Source organism: Mustela nivalis, assembly GCF_964662115.1.
Source record: "Mustela nivalis genome assembly, chromosome: 14".
In the NCBI taxonomy this organism is placed as follows: Eukaryota; Metazoa; Chordata; class Mammalia; order Carnivora; family Mustelidae; genus Mustela; species Mustela nivalis.
The window spans coordinates 33,086,067-33,102,418 of record NC_139033.1 but is presented as its reverse complement, the minus strand read 5'-3'; the positions used below and the strand labels follow the sequence as shown (position 1 = coordinate 33,102,418).

General features: G+C 46.9%; 1 long non-coding RNA gene across 1 annotated transcript; it reads left to right on the top strand.

Annotated features, from left to right (window-relative positions):
• Positions 1-6: 6 nt before the first annotated feature.
• LOC309848166 lies at positions 7-5,502 on the top strand. The gene is made up of 2 exons (XR_014302868.1): positions 7-2,208; positions 5,280-5,502. It is a non-coding gene; the product is annotated as an uncharacterized lncRNA (long non-coding RNA).
• Positions 5,503-16,352: the final 10,850 nt, after the last annotated feature.

The window sequence follows — 16,352 nt, the reverse complement described above, 5'->3', positions numbered from 1 at the left end:
TTTTGTGTTCTCATTTTCTTTAAGGGAAACCCTATTTCCCCCCTGAATGTTTCTAAGTTTCTGTCACTCTGCAGGCAGACGGAAGTCGTACTGGGTCCTTCTTTCCCCCACCCCCAAATGGCTCATTCCTGAGGGGAATGTGTTTACTCCTTCCAGCAGAGGCAATCACCTACTTTGGTAACTAACTTTCTAAAATCCGAGTTGGTGCAGCTTGGCATTCTTATTCTTGATGTCTCTCTCATAAATACATGGGAAATAAACAGGACACGGGATAGCCCGAGTACAGGGTGACAAGCAGCTGCCAGGAAAGTTCAGGAAAGAAGGGATGGGGCACCTGGGTGGCTCAGTCAGTGAAGCATCTCACCCTTGGTTCCCACTCAGGTCATGATCTCAGGGTCTCCAACTCTGCTTGAGATTTCCTCTCCCTCTCTGCCCCTCTCCTGCTCGTTCTCTTTCAAATAAATAAATACATAAATAAAATCTTTAAGAAAAAAAAAAAGAAAAGAGGGATAAAGCCAAAATGTTAATTTGCTTTTTCTTTCTCTAGGTAAGAACCACCTAAGTGTATTTAGGCAATAGACCCTATTTTCTTCCTAAATAATTGTGCATCTGTAATTTAGTCTTGTAAAAATGGAAAACATTTCTGCTATTTTCCTTGTTTAAAAACCAAATCCTCATATTGTGAATTTAAGAAAACTTATCAAAGAGATACTTTTCTCTAAGATCAGCTCTCTCGTGAGGAAACACACAGCGTGAGTCAGATTAAAAGGAAGGACCTGACTTCTTCCATCTGTTATGGTCAGAGAGTATTCTCATATACCAAAGAAAAGTTAAAATACCTAAACATATTAAATTAATTTTGTGGTTCTGGTAGGTTTTAAGAGTGCTAATAGTGGTCAGTGTCCAGACTTAAATGGCCATAGGTGCCTGGCTGAAGGAATGACCTTTGGTCGCTGATTTCTCCCTACTGGTGGCAGATCTCTTGGAAACACTGAAATAATAGCGATTATGATTTTTTTGTTTTTGAGAGAGAGGGAGAGAGAAAGTGAGAATGATTGGGGGGGTAGGCCAGAGGGAGAAGGAAAGAGAATCTCAAGCAGGCTCCATGCCCACCGCAGAGCCCAACGTGAGCCTCAGTCTCACCACCCTGAGATCATGACCTGAGCTGAAATCAAGAGTCAGATGCTTAACCAACTGAGCTGCCCAGGCGCCCCTCAGTTATAATTTTTAGTGGAGGAGCAAAGGCTAGCTCTCTAATTTATGGGACTCCTTAGCTTACGTAAAAAGCTGCAGGAAGTAACCGCATTGCCAGGATGATTAGTTTGTGGGAATCTACTGTTTGTTCTGCCCATTTAGTTAACATCCTTCCGAAGAGACATGTCATAAAAATGGAAGAAACTATTATACATTTTGATATGGAGTGTGTTTAACAGACAAAATATGGTTCGCAGAGTAGAATGCTAAGCTAAAGACCCGAGTTTCTACTGTGACTGGAATCATCTCATGGACCCTATTTTCACCTTTCTGTACTTTCCTATTTCTTTTTATAAAAAAGCACTAGCGATCATTTTTGACACTTTCCTTACCCAGAGGTAACAAAAGGATGCTACAGTGAATGTTTAAGTATCTTGAGCTCCTTAAATAAAAGGTGCTAAATAAACACATTAAGAATCTACCTTCAGAAAAAGGTAGTATTCTTTCCCACCCTGATCCCTACGGTCGATATTGATCCAAAGACAATTAAGTGGTAGAAATCTATGACAAATAGAAGTCTGTGTCTATGTGTTACAGAGACGTATATGACAGATGTAAACAGAATAAAATGAAGACAATAATGAAAAATTGTTTGGAGAATGTGATAAAGAGATTATTAAACTCAGAGTTCACCATAAAAAAATGTTTTTAAATGGTTGTTTGAACAGGGCTCTTTGCAAAATAATGGATGTGACTTATTTCTGCTCTCTGTGGTCTGCTATGGTGTCAGATGTTGGTTATATTGTTTCTTTTCGGTGGAACCCTCAGCAACAGAGTTGGGACAGAAAAGGCTTTGCTTTGACGATATATCTACTGTTGATCTCCTGAGAAAATTCTTTAAAATACAGGTTGGCTGTGCAGCGAAAGAGTGGAAAGGGAAGTGGAGTATAGGGTCTCCCGCTCACATTTACCTCCACTACCCGAAGAAGGCAGAATGCATTTCTCTCTCTACCTGTAAGTGCAAAGAACAATTTGAATGTGATGTCCTGGAACCTTCCTGTGATAGGAGGAAGGGGTTTCTGCTATGTACCAAGCACCCCAAGACATAGTGGCTTAAAGTAACCACCATTTATTCTGTGGGTTGGTCCCACCTGGGTGGTTCTTCAGGCCTGCCTGAGCCTGGTAAGGCTTGCTTACCCATGTGCAGGCTGGCTGCGGTTAGCAGGGGCCAGCCTGAGCTCTCTCCATGTGCTCCCTCAACCTCCCAGCGAGCTAGTCTGGCCTTGCTCTCTGGTGGTGGCAGGTTTCTGAGAGAGCAAGCATCCCAGTGCTCGCACTGGTATGCTGTGACTTCTGCCACACTCTGTTGGCCAGAGCAAGACACGGGCAGCTCAGGTTCAGGAGTTGGAGGAGACAGAGCCCCAGCTCTTAGCGGGAAGAGGAGCAGCGTGAGAGAGGGAGAGGGATGGATGCAGGAAGGGGAAGAGTGAGTCCCTTTTACCATCCGTCTACACTGGAGAGTTGTTCAGAATAAAAGGGTGTGGAGTGAAGTGCTCCCAGAGCACATCTGGGAATAAGAGAGGGATGTTCCCAGCCCCCGGGGGTGCTTCCATCTCCAGTGATCACATTCCAACAGAGAGACCCCCACATCCATATTTAAGGACTGAAATTCCTTCCAAAGCCAAATATCCATGGTCGGGGGCCTGTGTCGACTGTACTACTGCATTCCAGCGGCACAAGTCACTGAAGAGCAACTACTGCACAGTCAAGAAGACTGTAGAGGAACCTGGTATAGAAACAGATAAGAGATGTCCCACTCACCCTTTATGCTCATTCAGCAAACCATGGTGAGGTATTGGGCAAAAGAGCGAGCTTGAGCGAGGGTTCTGTCTCTGGTGGAAGAGGCGTCATTTTGAAACATTGGCTCTTTGACAGTCTCAGGATGCATGTCTCCCCTTGGCCATCTGCTCCGAGGAGCTGGGGGGTGCTCTGGGCACCAGTCGCATAACCCCCTTTGAGGGGAGGAAATAAGCATTCAAAGGCCTAAACATTCAGTTGGTGAGTCATCGTTTTTATTTATGCTTGGCCCTGAGCATCCCTGAGAAAGGAGGTGAAGCGGGCTGGAGAGTCCCGAGGCATCTGGGGTCCTCCTAGGGAGCTAGGGAAGACTTTGGGTGTTGCTCTGCCCCAGGGCAGGAGAGGAGCTGCTGGGAACAGAGATTATCTGAGGAATTCCTGCCACAGTTTGACCCCCACCCCACCCCTACCCCCCAACCGAGGCCAAGGAAGGGGGCTGTGCCGGCTGGTGAACAGACTGCCCTGCGAGGACTTGAGCCTTGCCAAAAAGAGGTGGGGCCAGCAGCAGGCACAGCATGTCAGGTGGAATCACTGAAGACAAGGCCAGAGGTGCAGGGACCACAGATGCCGGAGACCCTGACCTGATACCCACATGGCTGGCCCCACTAAGGAACTGCCTCCCTTGGGAAAGTAACCCAGCGTTTCCCAAGGTTTGAGCAAGGGGAGCACAGAATACATTTCTGAATGGGGAGGGACACCTAAGCGACCTCTGACTGTGACCCTCGATGATCCCCTTCAGCCTGGCGTCTCATGCTCTTGGGAGCCTGACTGTCTGTCTGTCTGTCTGTCTGTCCATACTCATTCCTGCACGGTTACCCTGATCCCAGGTATCAGGGCGAAGTTGAAACTCCTGCTTAGTTTGCATCTCTTTCCTCCATTCTCCTTAGTAACACTGACATGCAAGAACACTTGCCCCCAAAAATCTTCACTTAAGATTTTCACTAGTAAGATTACCAATAGCATAAAAAGTTAAAACGACAAATTCCAGGACGTTTCCGGTAACTTCATTCTCCCGCGAGGCCCTGGAGGCATCCCCCTGCTCCTCCCCCCCCCTCCCCCCCACCGTGTGATGGAACAAATTGAAGAGCCGCAGGCAGACCTGGAGTCTTCAGCCCTGCAGCTAACTGCCTTCCCTAGCACCGCGGCCCTCCTTAGCTCTGTTTCCCACGTGTGTGAATTGAAGATAACCATATTGGTGTACAGCGCTGGGGCAAAGGTGAAATGGGAAGACGGACAGCCACGCACCAGCAGAACTCCTGGAAGATGCTAGTGGTAGAGACCCAGCTGTTACACAGCACCCTCTGTGGTCTCTTACAGCTGTCCATTCCTGGGCACAGCGGGGGCCTCAGACATCACATCCACTTCCTGTGTCGGGCCACGTAACTATCACTCTGCCCCCCACCTCGGACACCTTCCCACTCGTTGAAACAAGACCCAAGGGGTGCGCCTTTTCCACTGTAAATTCACAAGACTGTGGCAGCTGATCCAAAGTTGTCATTTCCTGACATCACACATGGAGGGAAGGGGGCTTATGCCCAGTAGCCCCCCAGTGTACCGCCTTCACTGGCCAGTACAATTAGAATGGGTGCTGGGGGATAATAAATCTGCCACCAGCTTGGACAACATGGCAATATAGACCTGATCCCCTCTGGGAGGGGACTGGAGCCCGCCCCTCTGACCCAGGCTGTTGATTTCTTATGGGCAGGTGTAGTCCTGAAAACAGTCTACGTGGACATGAGTCATGAGAAAAACCACATTCTTGTGATGAGACTCTGACAAGTTGTCTTAATTTAGGCAGAGGTAGTAAAACACCTTATCCTAAAATGGAAAAGCAATTTCAACTTACTGGCTTTCATGGTCTATTTCAATGACAAAGAAACCACCACCACCAAAAACAAAACAAAACAAAACAAAACAAAAACCAAAAAACCTGTATATTTAAGGTTCTTAAAAGAGCTTTTTCTAAATATCTACTCCTTCAGTGGAAAAAACAAACAATTTTTCATATCAGGTTTATTGAGTTTGTGATTTATATCCAGTAAGATTCACCCCATTTTAGAGATACAGTTTTAGTATAAGTTTTGACAAAAATTTATGGTTGTGTAACCACCACAATCAAGACAGAGACTATTTTCAGTCCCCTAAAATTTCCTGTTTGCCTTTGTAATCAATCCTCTTTGTGTTACCCCCACCTCCTGGCAACTGCTCTCTGTTCTCTGTCCCTATAGTGTTGCCTTTTCCGGAATGTCGTCTGAATGGAAGCCAGTTGAGTTTGGCTTCTTCTAGCATAACGCCCTTGGGCTGCATCCCAGTTGTTGGGGGTATCCGAAGTTGGCTCCTTCTGATCGCAGAGTCGTACTCTGTGGGATGGATGCACCACCGTTTATCTACTCGCCAACCTTCAGATTCCTTCCAGTGTGGGGCGATGACAAATAAAGTTGCTCTAAAAACTTGAGTGGACGTGTGATTTCATTTCTGCTAGGAGTGGGATTGTGGGGTCATGTAGTAAATATATGCATGGAATTGCAGAACTATTTTTCTGAGTAGCTGGGCCGTTCCGCACTCACATCAACAATGAATGGGAGTGCCAGTTGCTTCACGTTCTCATCAGCACTTGGTATCGTCAGTGGTTTGACTCTTAATTTTAGCCGTTCTGCTAGACGTATAGTGTCTCATTGTGGCTTTACTCTGCGGTCCACGATGGAGCATCTCTTCATCTTTACCTCTTGTTTGGTGAAGCATGTGTTCAAATCTTCTGCCCATCTATTTTATTTTATTCTAGTCTATTCTCTTTTTTAAGTAAGCTCTGTGTCCAGTGTGAGGCTTGAACTCTGAATCCCAAGATCGAGTCGCTCCCTCTACCGACCAAGTCAGCCAGGCACCCCTTTTGCCCACTTTTTAATTGCGTTATTTATTATTGAGTTTTGAAAATTCTTCTGTATTCTGGATACAAGAATATATAGGTATTAGGGCTTTTAGGGGATTCTGTATTTACTACTGTTTGTGAAAAATAAAGACATTAAAATTTTTTATTTTCTAAAAAAAATACGTTTCAGGAGGTGTGTACCATCAGTAATATTTATTCAGAGTAAATGTTTCCACAATGAAAACTCTTTTCACAGTGGGACTCCCAGTGTCAGGGCCGAGAGCCACCCCTTGTTCCGTGGACTGTCACATCCTATAAGGCTTTCTGGAGTGAAGCAGGCACACTTCTAGGGAACACATTCACCCGTGGAAATTGGGAGTTTCGTGATAAGCATGCCGACGTAAATGTCTTTTTATTGGTTGAGGAAAGATGGAATGTTTTTCTATTGATATTTTCTGATTTCATTATTTTTATATTCATAATACGAAAATAATGAGTGACTGAATAAGAAGAAAAAAAAAGACAAACTCCTATCTTCTCTGTGTGGAAACAGAGAGAGCAGGCGGCCTTGAGAAAGATTGTCAGTCGCCTGAATGTAGGGCTAGACAGTGTCCGGAAGGTAAAGGGAGCTGTTGTCCCCTCTAAAATGGGCTTGGTCTGCAGAGCTAGTGCTGGGGATCAGGGAAGTCCAGCAGCCTCCTGAGAGGGTCAGCACCAGCGAGCTTCTTAAAGGATCAGGAGCATCTTAGTGAGGTTCCCCCAGCAGGAGGGACACCACGGGCTCCCAAGGGGCTCTCATGCTGGTGGTGAAGGGTTGGGCCAGACAGGTGGGGGCTCCTGAGGTCCAGCCACCTCTGACTCATCTCTGGAGACCAAGGCTGTGCATGAGCAAGGTGAATGTGATGTTAACCCTGGGGCCTCCCCTCCCTCGGCAGTGCACAGTATCTCTATGAGTGGGACAGAGCTGGACAGTGGCCAGGGGCTGTGACAGGGCACTGCTGAGCTCACGAGCCTTTCTCAACCTCTTGGGGGATGGTATTTGGAAGGAAAATCTGTTCCCTTTGGACCAGTCAAAAAACGAGGACAGTCTAGATAGGGAGAGGCCATGACAAGAGCTAGATGGGGAGAAAGCGCCAGAACCAGGGAGCGTCTCTGGCTGCCCTTTCCCGTCCTCTCCCACTACCCTGACCTCTTTTCTGTGGTTGCTCATTCTGTGTCTCTTTCTTTCTCTTTTCCTCTTGCTCAAGCCATTCTCAACTCTCCACCGTGGGCCCCAGGCCCTTGGTGCCCCTCCCCCTTTCCATCCTCCCGTGTGGGTCCCACATTTCTTATTGTTCCCTCAATGACTCCTCTGTCCCTCCCTGCCTCAACACTTGTCTGCAGAACACTGAGAGCCTTCCCTGCCTCGTCTCCTTCCCTCTGTCCGACTTCCTTCTTGTCCCTTCCTCCGCATCTTCCATTTCCCTTCCCCCATCCCAGGGGGCCCCAGCTGCAGAGGGGGCCTGTGGTGAGATCTTCTTGCTAGAGGTTAACCTTCTACCGATGGCTCTTTTAGAACTTGGCCTTTTCCTAGAAATTACCCCATTTGTTCCTCTTGCGCCAGTGGGCAGACCGCTGCACCGCTTGGTGAATGCAGACCCCGCCCTCCCTGGGATGGACCCCCTCAGACACGAAGGGCAGGGTTTGGACTCCGCCTCACCATTTCAGCCACTGGCAGCGTGTATGGACCCATAGCACTGTCTTTAAATGGCCTTTTAGGAAAATAAATAAATAAATGATCTTTTAGGGGCATCTGGGTGGCTCAGTCTGTTAGGCACCCGACAGCTGATCTCGGCTCAGGTCATGATCTCGGGGTGATGGGATTGAGCGCCGTGCCGCCCCTCCCGCATTCAGCAGGGAATCTGCTTGAGGTCTCTCTCCCTCTGCCCCTCCCCAAATTTTCCTGCACACGTTCTCTCTCTCTCAAATTAAAAAAAAAATAATAATGTTTTTTTAAGCCTTACTCCATGGTAGTTGAAACCAGCACCCATTTCTGACTGGGTCAATGGCTTGTGTGAGGGTTTCAGGAGTTAGGAACCCACTCTGGAGAAGTCAGGGCAAGCGAGGGAGGGATCTCAAGACGGCAGGGGAAAGTGAAGCCCCAAGTGCTGGAAGGGAGGGACTGTGGTAATTCCAGACACTGCTGCTCTGTTCTTCTGCCTCCCTTACCTCCCAGTCTCTCCTCACGACCTTGTTATGTGCAGTGTGTAAAATGGCTACTCTCTTCCCCAGTCTTCAGCTCCCAGATCCCTGCCTTCTCAGCGTCCACTACCCACTGGCCATATAGATATGTGCGTGCGTGTGTGTGACATATGAGCTTTGTGTGTGCATATGTGCAGTATATAAACCGTCCAGTTTATACATATGACAGGTCCAAATTCCACGAGATAGACTCTGATCACTGCAACGTAACTACGGAACCAGAGTATCATTCATAGGTTATATGGATCAGCCCAATCAGCTGTGGCCAGGGAGGGTCACTAACACCAGAGGAGGCCACCTGGGATGGTCAGGTGTGTGGCAGGAATGTGTCCAGAAGAGGACGGAGGAGGCCTGGACCACGTGTGCACCCTGACCCAGGTGTCACCCCAGACTGCTTAGGTCCAATGACAAATACAAACACATCAAACACAGGGATGAGATCACTATAGGAATTTTTTCTCTTCCAATTTCTGCTATTGTTAATGACTCAAGAAAAGATATATTTTTCTAGTTGGAAGTCCTGACAATTTAAGGGTCTTCTCTGGAGAAGCTGGGGGGGAAATGGAGCTATTTAGATAAGGATTCTTTGTGCGTCTTCCTTCCTTTTTAAAAACAGGCATTTTTATTATCCCGGTGCTGGCCATGGTTCAGAAAGCAAAGGAAGGATAGAGCAATAATCCCTGATGATATATGAAGCGGCCATAAAATAGAAGGAAATCCTGCCATTTGTACAACATGGATAGACCTTGAGGGCGTTATGCTAAGTCATCTAAGTCAGAGAAAGACCAATATTGTATGCTCTCACTTATATGCAGAATCTAAAAAAGTAAGACTCATAGAAACAGGGACTAGAATGGTGGTCGTGGGAGTTTGGGGGGTTGGGGGGAAATGGGGAGATGTGGGTCAAAGGGTACAAACTCTCAGTTACAAGACGAATGACTTACGGGGATTTAACATACAGCTTGATGACTATAGGTAAAAACACCATACGAAGGATTTGAAAGTGGCTAAGACAATAGCTCTTGAATATTCTCCCCACATACTCATACAGACCAAGTAGTAATTTGTGAGGGGGCGGAAGTACTAATTAGCCTTACTGTAATAACTTCACAATATATATATATATATATATATACACGTATCAGATCAGCATGTTGTACGCCTTAAACACACACAGTGTTGTATGACAATTCTATCCCAATAAATCTGGGGGAAAATAATTCCTGTCAATAAAAGAAAAAAACCTTAGGCCCAATGTAAGAGTTCCAATGTCAGGGCCATCAGCACAGCCAGGGGCCCAGGACTCTGATCAGGATCCTTGCCAGATGCTAAACTGTCATTTAATGCAGAGCCCGGGTCCTCTCCACACTGACTGAGCCTCTGCTCTTGACCTAAATTCCCATTGTAAATATGTCCACTTGTGGCTGCCGGTGGAGAAGAAGCAACAGCAGCAATCGCTGGCCATTCTGTTAGGGGAAGAAGAGTGTGAGGGAAGACGAAGCCTCCCTTCACATCAGTTGGGCAAACAGCCACCATTTGCTGAAGCGACGTGCTGAGTAACGTACATGCGTTATGTCATATGTCATAGTCTTATGTCATTTAATCACTACAGCAGTCCATGAGGTGACTGTCATTTCGGTTACACAACAGGATAAGGGTCAGAGAGGCTAATCATCTCCACAGGCTCACAAAGCCAGTGTGTGGATTTAGCACCCAAGCCCCAAAGGGTGAGTTCTCGCCCACTTTTGTAACGATCCTGTGGCCAGCCGGTCACGATTATCTCTGTTTTGCTTTCTCTCAAGTGTCCTGTTTTCAGCTGCAGTGAAATGACGTGCATGGAGCTGAGCCAGTGCGGGCGAAGGAAGCCAGTAATGAAAATATCTTTAAAATAGCTTTTCATGATAATCAGATTTAGTTTCTCAGATTCAACAGTGAGCCCTAAAATGTGGCATTAGATACCTTATATCCTAAGCATACAGTCTATGGGCCCTATGCCCCCAAAGAGATTCCATTCTTTGGGTAGGGTGATACTGTTTAACCTCTTTTAGCTTTGAGAGCAAGTGTTGATTCATGGGATGTGTCAGAAGGACGATCAAACACCCCCACCCCCCACCCCCGAGCAAGCCCCCGGTGGGCATTTACCCATGACTGCCTCCCACCATGTGTGTGCTTCTGGGCCCTATAGATCTGTGTCAGTGACTGTATATTTATTGCAGTATTTATGATGAGTAATGGAACAGCCATCATGACATAGTTAAGAGATCTTTAAAGTCAAGCAAACAAATATAAATCCGGCGATTACTTGACGCGTCCACATCCCAGGGTCCATGGATGGCATGGACGATATGGAGACGACGTCTGTGGGACAGAGGAGCTTTTCCAAAAGGGACAGATGGAGGCCACTGTTCTTTAAGAGCATGACAGGTCAGTCATGGGCCCTGTCAACTGAGTGCATTACCTTCTTCTCAGACAGAGGAAAGCAGGTACAGTGTGCCACCTCGGCTAGATATTTAAGGGCAAAGGACCCGTCCACCCGGCCCACCCATGTTTGCATCAGGGGTGTTCATGAAAGCTTATTCAACATCAGCATGATAATTAGGAAGTCACAAAATGACTGGTTTTTAAATCAGCTTCATGGAGACATTGTAATTGACATGCAGTAAAATTTACCTTTCCCTCATCGACGATTCTATAAACTCTGACAAATGCATTGAACCACGCCGCAGTTGAGACACAGAGCATTTGTGTCATTGCCAAAGCTCCCCCTGGTCCTTTGTAGTCAGTCATCTCCTGCCCCCCGCCCCACCGGTGATTGCTGCTCTGTTCTCCATCCCTACAGCTTTGTCTTTGCCAGGATCGATGGAATCGTGTGGTGTGTATCCGTTAGCGTCTGGCCTCTTTCTCTTGGCACAGGGCTTGATTCTGCATGTGTTCGTAGTTTGTTCCTTTTTATTGCTGAGTAGTATTTACTTTACAGTAATTTGTCCGTTTGCCAATTGAGCGACATTTGGCTTCTTTCTAGCTTGGGGTAATGACGAATAACTCTGCTGTAAACCTTCACATACAGGTTCTCGTGTGGACACGGCTTCTGGGCTGGACTGCGTGGTGAGCATACGCCCACGGTAGGCCGGTGTAGGAGAGATCCAGTCGCTCGCCATCCTCACGAGCCTCCGATACTGTCCACAAACCGACTCTAGAAACAGTTAAAAGTAGTTGCTAAAGCCTGGCAGTGTTTTGTTACCTAAAAGCAAGGTTTCTATCTATGTTTTAGATCAACCTAAAGAAGATAATAATAAAATAAAGTGTTTTTCTGGGTAATTGCACCCTTAAATTATGGCTTTTCCCCCATTACTATTTAATTAAAACTTTTACAAACATCCTTGATACCCAAGCGGTAGGTAGGATAGCAATTGATCCTATGCTCAATGGGTATTTTTAAACATTCAAATGAGGTGGTATTTTCTTTAAAAGGAAGTGTTCGACTTCCCTAACGTTGTTTTGAAAAGATGGTGAAGATTCCTGTGCTCAGGGGAAAACCAAAGCCAGAATTAGAACAATGGCAACCTTGGGCTGTTCTCATTTCTCTTGCAGGAAATGGCTTTTTTTTTTTTTTTTTTGAGTTAGTTGTGTATATTCTACCTATGGATTATCTACTTCCAGAATTATACACAAGCATTTTAGAACACCAACTTGCTCCACATTTGCCTCTAATTCCCACTTCCCAAGCCAACCAATTTTCTTTCCAGTCAACCCAGGCATACTCCAAACTTACATAATGAGCATGAATGCAAATGGAACATAATTAGAGAAATAACTCAGGAATCAAGATAATTACATACACCCACATCAAGACAAATACTAAGACAAAGACAGCTTGAAGTAGTCACCATACTTTGCCAGGGGGCTGCTGCATCAAGTCTGAGGTTTTCCTTCAGCAGCTGGGGGGGATTAAGAGCAAAATGGCGATGTGTCCACTACAGGGTAGTGGGAAAGACACAGAAGAGAACGGTCTGAGCAGGTTCGTCCTCCTCCCTGGCCTGTCGTCCCACAGCACAGGGAGGCTTCCATGAAGATATTAGCTCACTGTTCTGGTAGAATCTCACTGAACCTTTCAAGGACTAGGTAGACAAGCGGCTACCAGTTATGTCTCACCATGGTTTCTAGAAGTCTTCAAGGTTCTTTGGGTCTGAAGGGCCGTCCCAGGAATGATGAGAAGGCAACTGTCCGTTGGGTCCTGACTCTGAACTACCAAAACCCCAAAGAAGTTGCAAGGTTGACAGTGCAAGTCTTAGGAGCGGCTCTGTGCTCCCAACAGCCCTCAGGAGCCAGCAATAGGAAGTGTTTCCTCAAAGTTTAACCCCAAATGAAAGAGAAACTATGTGGAGAAAGTGGACCTGGGGCTACTATGGGCCAGAGTCCATTTTGTGAAGTTTCAAATTTAATTCTAACCCGTGCCCCATGAAGGAAGTATTACCTCCCATACTTGTGTGTAGCTGGGAAACGCAGGGTCTGAGAAGTTGCTTCAGGCCTCACTTGGGACATATACTAAAATCGGGACGATACAGAGAAGATTAGCATGGCCTCTGGGCAAGGATGACACGCAAATTTGTGAAGATGTTGCTTTACTGCCTCATGTTGCTAATTAGGTGGCCAAGTCCTGCCAGGTCTGTCTGGCCCCCAAAGCCCTGTCCTCCTTTGAGAGCCCAAGAAAATATCTGATGCCCGCTTAAATTTTCAGAGAAACAACTGAATATGTTTTTAGTATTTGTAATTCCCAAATATTACATGGGATGTGCAGATATTAAAAATTATTCCTTGTTGGGGTGCCTGGGTGGCTCAGTTGGTTGGACGACTGCCTTCAGCTCAGGTCATGATCCTGGAGTCCCGGGATCGAGTCCCACATCAGGCTCCCAGCTCCATGGGGAGTCTGCTTCTCCCTCTGACCTTCTCCTTGCTCATGCTCTCTCTCAAATTAAAAAAAAAAAAAAAAAAAAAATCTTAAAAAAAATTATTCCTTGTTTATCTGAAATACAGATTTTTAAAAAAGATTTTATTTATTTATTTGACAGACAGAGATCACAAGTAGGCAGAGAGACAGGCAGAGAGAGTGGGGGAAGCAGGCTCCCTGCTGAGCAGAGAACCCGATGCGGTGCTCGATCCCAGGACCTTGAGATCATGGCCTGCGCTGAAGGCAGATGCTTAACCCACTGAGCCACCCAGGTGCCCCTGAAATGCAGATTTAATGGAACATCCTATAATTTTATTTGCTAACTTTGGCGACCCTGACCCTCATTGATGTTTTCAGCCACATGATGGAGTTGCTGATATCCTGCAGTTTGCTGCTCCTCAGTAGATTATTGCAAAAAGATTTCTCCCCCTCGTGTACTTTGGGGGACGGGGTGAGGAGGAAGGGCGCTAAGGGCGGGCCCACCTGAGCACAGTCACGAGTGGGGAAAGTTACAAGCACCTCCTTCTTTCAGGATCACTGAGCTGTGCTGGGTCAGGTCATTTTCCGTAACGTACATGTGTCTGGGTTAGAGATTCCCGAAGTTTGTTTTTGTGGAGGGCTAGCCCCTGAGATATATTGTGCACAGCTAACTTTGGGAAGTGCTACAAATGGTCCCCTCTTGGAGGGTCCTGGGGCACAGTCGGTCATTGTAGGTCTTGAGAAAGCCTGTCAGGAAGACCGCAGTTGACTTTCTGGAACTGAGAGGTTTTCACGCTCCCAGACCATAGCGGGAGCCCCTGCTGGTGGGATGATGGGAAACTCCGTCCTTTCTGATGTTCCCTTGTGAGACACTTTCTGAGAATCCACAAGCTATGTTTACACACTCTTTTTTATCTGGGGGCTTCAGAATGGAGCCAGGCCCTCAGAGCTGAGCTCACGTAGCTTACGAACCGCTAGAGGTGTCAGCCATGTGGCTTGAGCTGCACGCCACACACACGTCCCCTCCTGCCACCTTGTCACCTGCTTGCTCTGCTGCTGGGCTCCTCTATGTTAATTTGTCCTGGGCTCAGACACTAGCCTGCTCCTTGATTCCCCTTTCCAGGTGCAGAGAAACAAACAGCCTTGGAAACAGGACAACTCCCAGAGCCTCCACGGGGTCCCCCTGCCAGCCGTGTGTTGCTAGATGCTTAGCAACGGGCTAGAGGAGTCTGATTCCCAGTGTGTGGGGCTCAGACTCTCGACCCCCGTGGTCAAGAGTCACATGCTCTACCGACTGAGCCAGCCAGGTGCTACATAATTTAATTTCTAATGATGGCTGTGCTTATCAACCAGCTTGCAAAATCCCTGACAATTTTACAATTTTACAGGAGCCCAAATTTACAGGAGCTACCTCCAGCACATCCCTACGGCTTCAGGGTGACTCGCTCCTTAGCTTCTAACTCCCAGCCACCATCCACTTTTCCCATCCCCACCCCAAGTAAAGGAAGGCATTCAAAACCATTTCTGCCCTACCCAGAATCCAGGCCTAACTGCTTCCCCCAGAATCACTTTATAGATTTATGAAGACAGATTTTTATCTTATAATAAAAATGCCTTTACCTTGAGCCGTCCTATTTCAGAACAGGATACACACTTTCGTTTGCATATATAAAAGGGCAATCAGTGTATTTTTCCCCAAAGAATCATCTGCACTCCCAAAGGTGACTTCTAGCCTCTAGTTGGAATTCAGCCCAATGGAGAACCACTAAAGGTTTAGTATTTGGGGGTCAGTTTTTTCCTCCCGGATTTCAGAGACTTCTGGACCAAATCTTAGATGGGGCTCTGAGTCTCTTAGGCATTCCTGTCACAGCTGCTATTGAAGAAAGGCTTTTCCCAGACATATGGCCTGTGGAGGGGGGTGGTATGTGGGTTGAATTGTGTTTCCCCAAAATATGTTGGAGTGCTATAAATGGGATACCTATAAACATGACTTTATTTTGAAAGAGGAGGTGCTCCCGCCTCCTATCTTCCTACTGTGGACAGCACTGCCCCGAAGAACCTAACAGTTAGGACAGGAGTAAATGTATCTCTACATGATTAACCCCAGGGTGGTCTATCCTGATCCTAACTTGTCCTTGATTTGTAACGCATGCAAACTCGAATTCACCTCCACTCGTTTATTAGTAGCCGTGGACAACACTTCTCCCTCTATACTTCCCAAATAAATCACTTCCCTGCTAGGACCTAGGAGTTCTGGAAGTCTCCAGAATCGAAATAGATCACCTTGAAAATTCTTAATTCAGTTGATTTCTGTCTCACAGCAGATGTTATATAAATACTTGATTATTGATAATATCCCCAATTTGCATAAGTGTTGATACTATGTTAAAGGGGATGAGAAGAAAAATGATATAATTACTACAAACTAATTTTACTAATTACTCAGAGCAGAGCACAATCAGGGGTTCCAAAAGATGCATGGAGAGAGGACTAGGTGCTGAGCTCTGAGATTTCAGGGTACACAGTGATCCAAGCACTCAGACGTAGGAGAACTGGGAGCAGCCATGTCCTTTGCTGACCAATTCAGCAGCCAAGTGTATGGGCTGAGACTTTTCTGCTTCCAGGTCCCAGACATGCCCCTGAACCTTTTCTTCGGATCCCTTCATTCACAGCCCCAGCCCTCGTTGTTAGCATGGTCACTCCCCTCCCCAGTCGAGGTGGCCAGGCCCCTTACATTTAGAGGTCTAAGAGGAGATGGAACTCTTGAGCCGGCCTGAGTCAGAGGAGGTGGTTGTTCTTCACTGTGGCAATTACCAACCCAGGCCACCCATACCTGCTGGCACTGTCGGGGGCAGCCCAGGGGTTTGCACCGAGCTCCTACTTAGGGTTTTGCCCAACTATACCTTAGTCATGTTGTTGTTTTTGTTGTTTGATTGACCGCCTCTGACTAAATCCAAGATCCAATATCTAGGAACCCCTGGAAGACAATTCTTCCAGGATTCTGGCCCTAAGTGCCTAAACCTGGGTTAACTTGGGAACCAGAGGTAGAGGCAGGACTTAACAGACTCTAATGAATCTCTCTGCGCGTGTGTAGCACCTGGCGTCAGCCCCGCCCACATCGCTGCGGGGCGGGGTCACGTGACCGGTATGGGCCGCTGTGCGCTTGCGCGTGAGAGCTCCCGCAGTAGCTGGACCCACCAGGTGTTGGGGCATGTACCCTGCGGGGGAGCGGCTCTTGCCCTTGTCTGCGGAAGAGGTCGTAGGGTC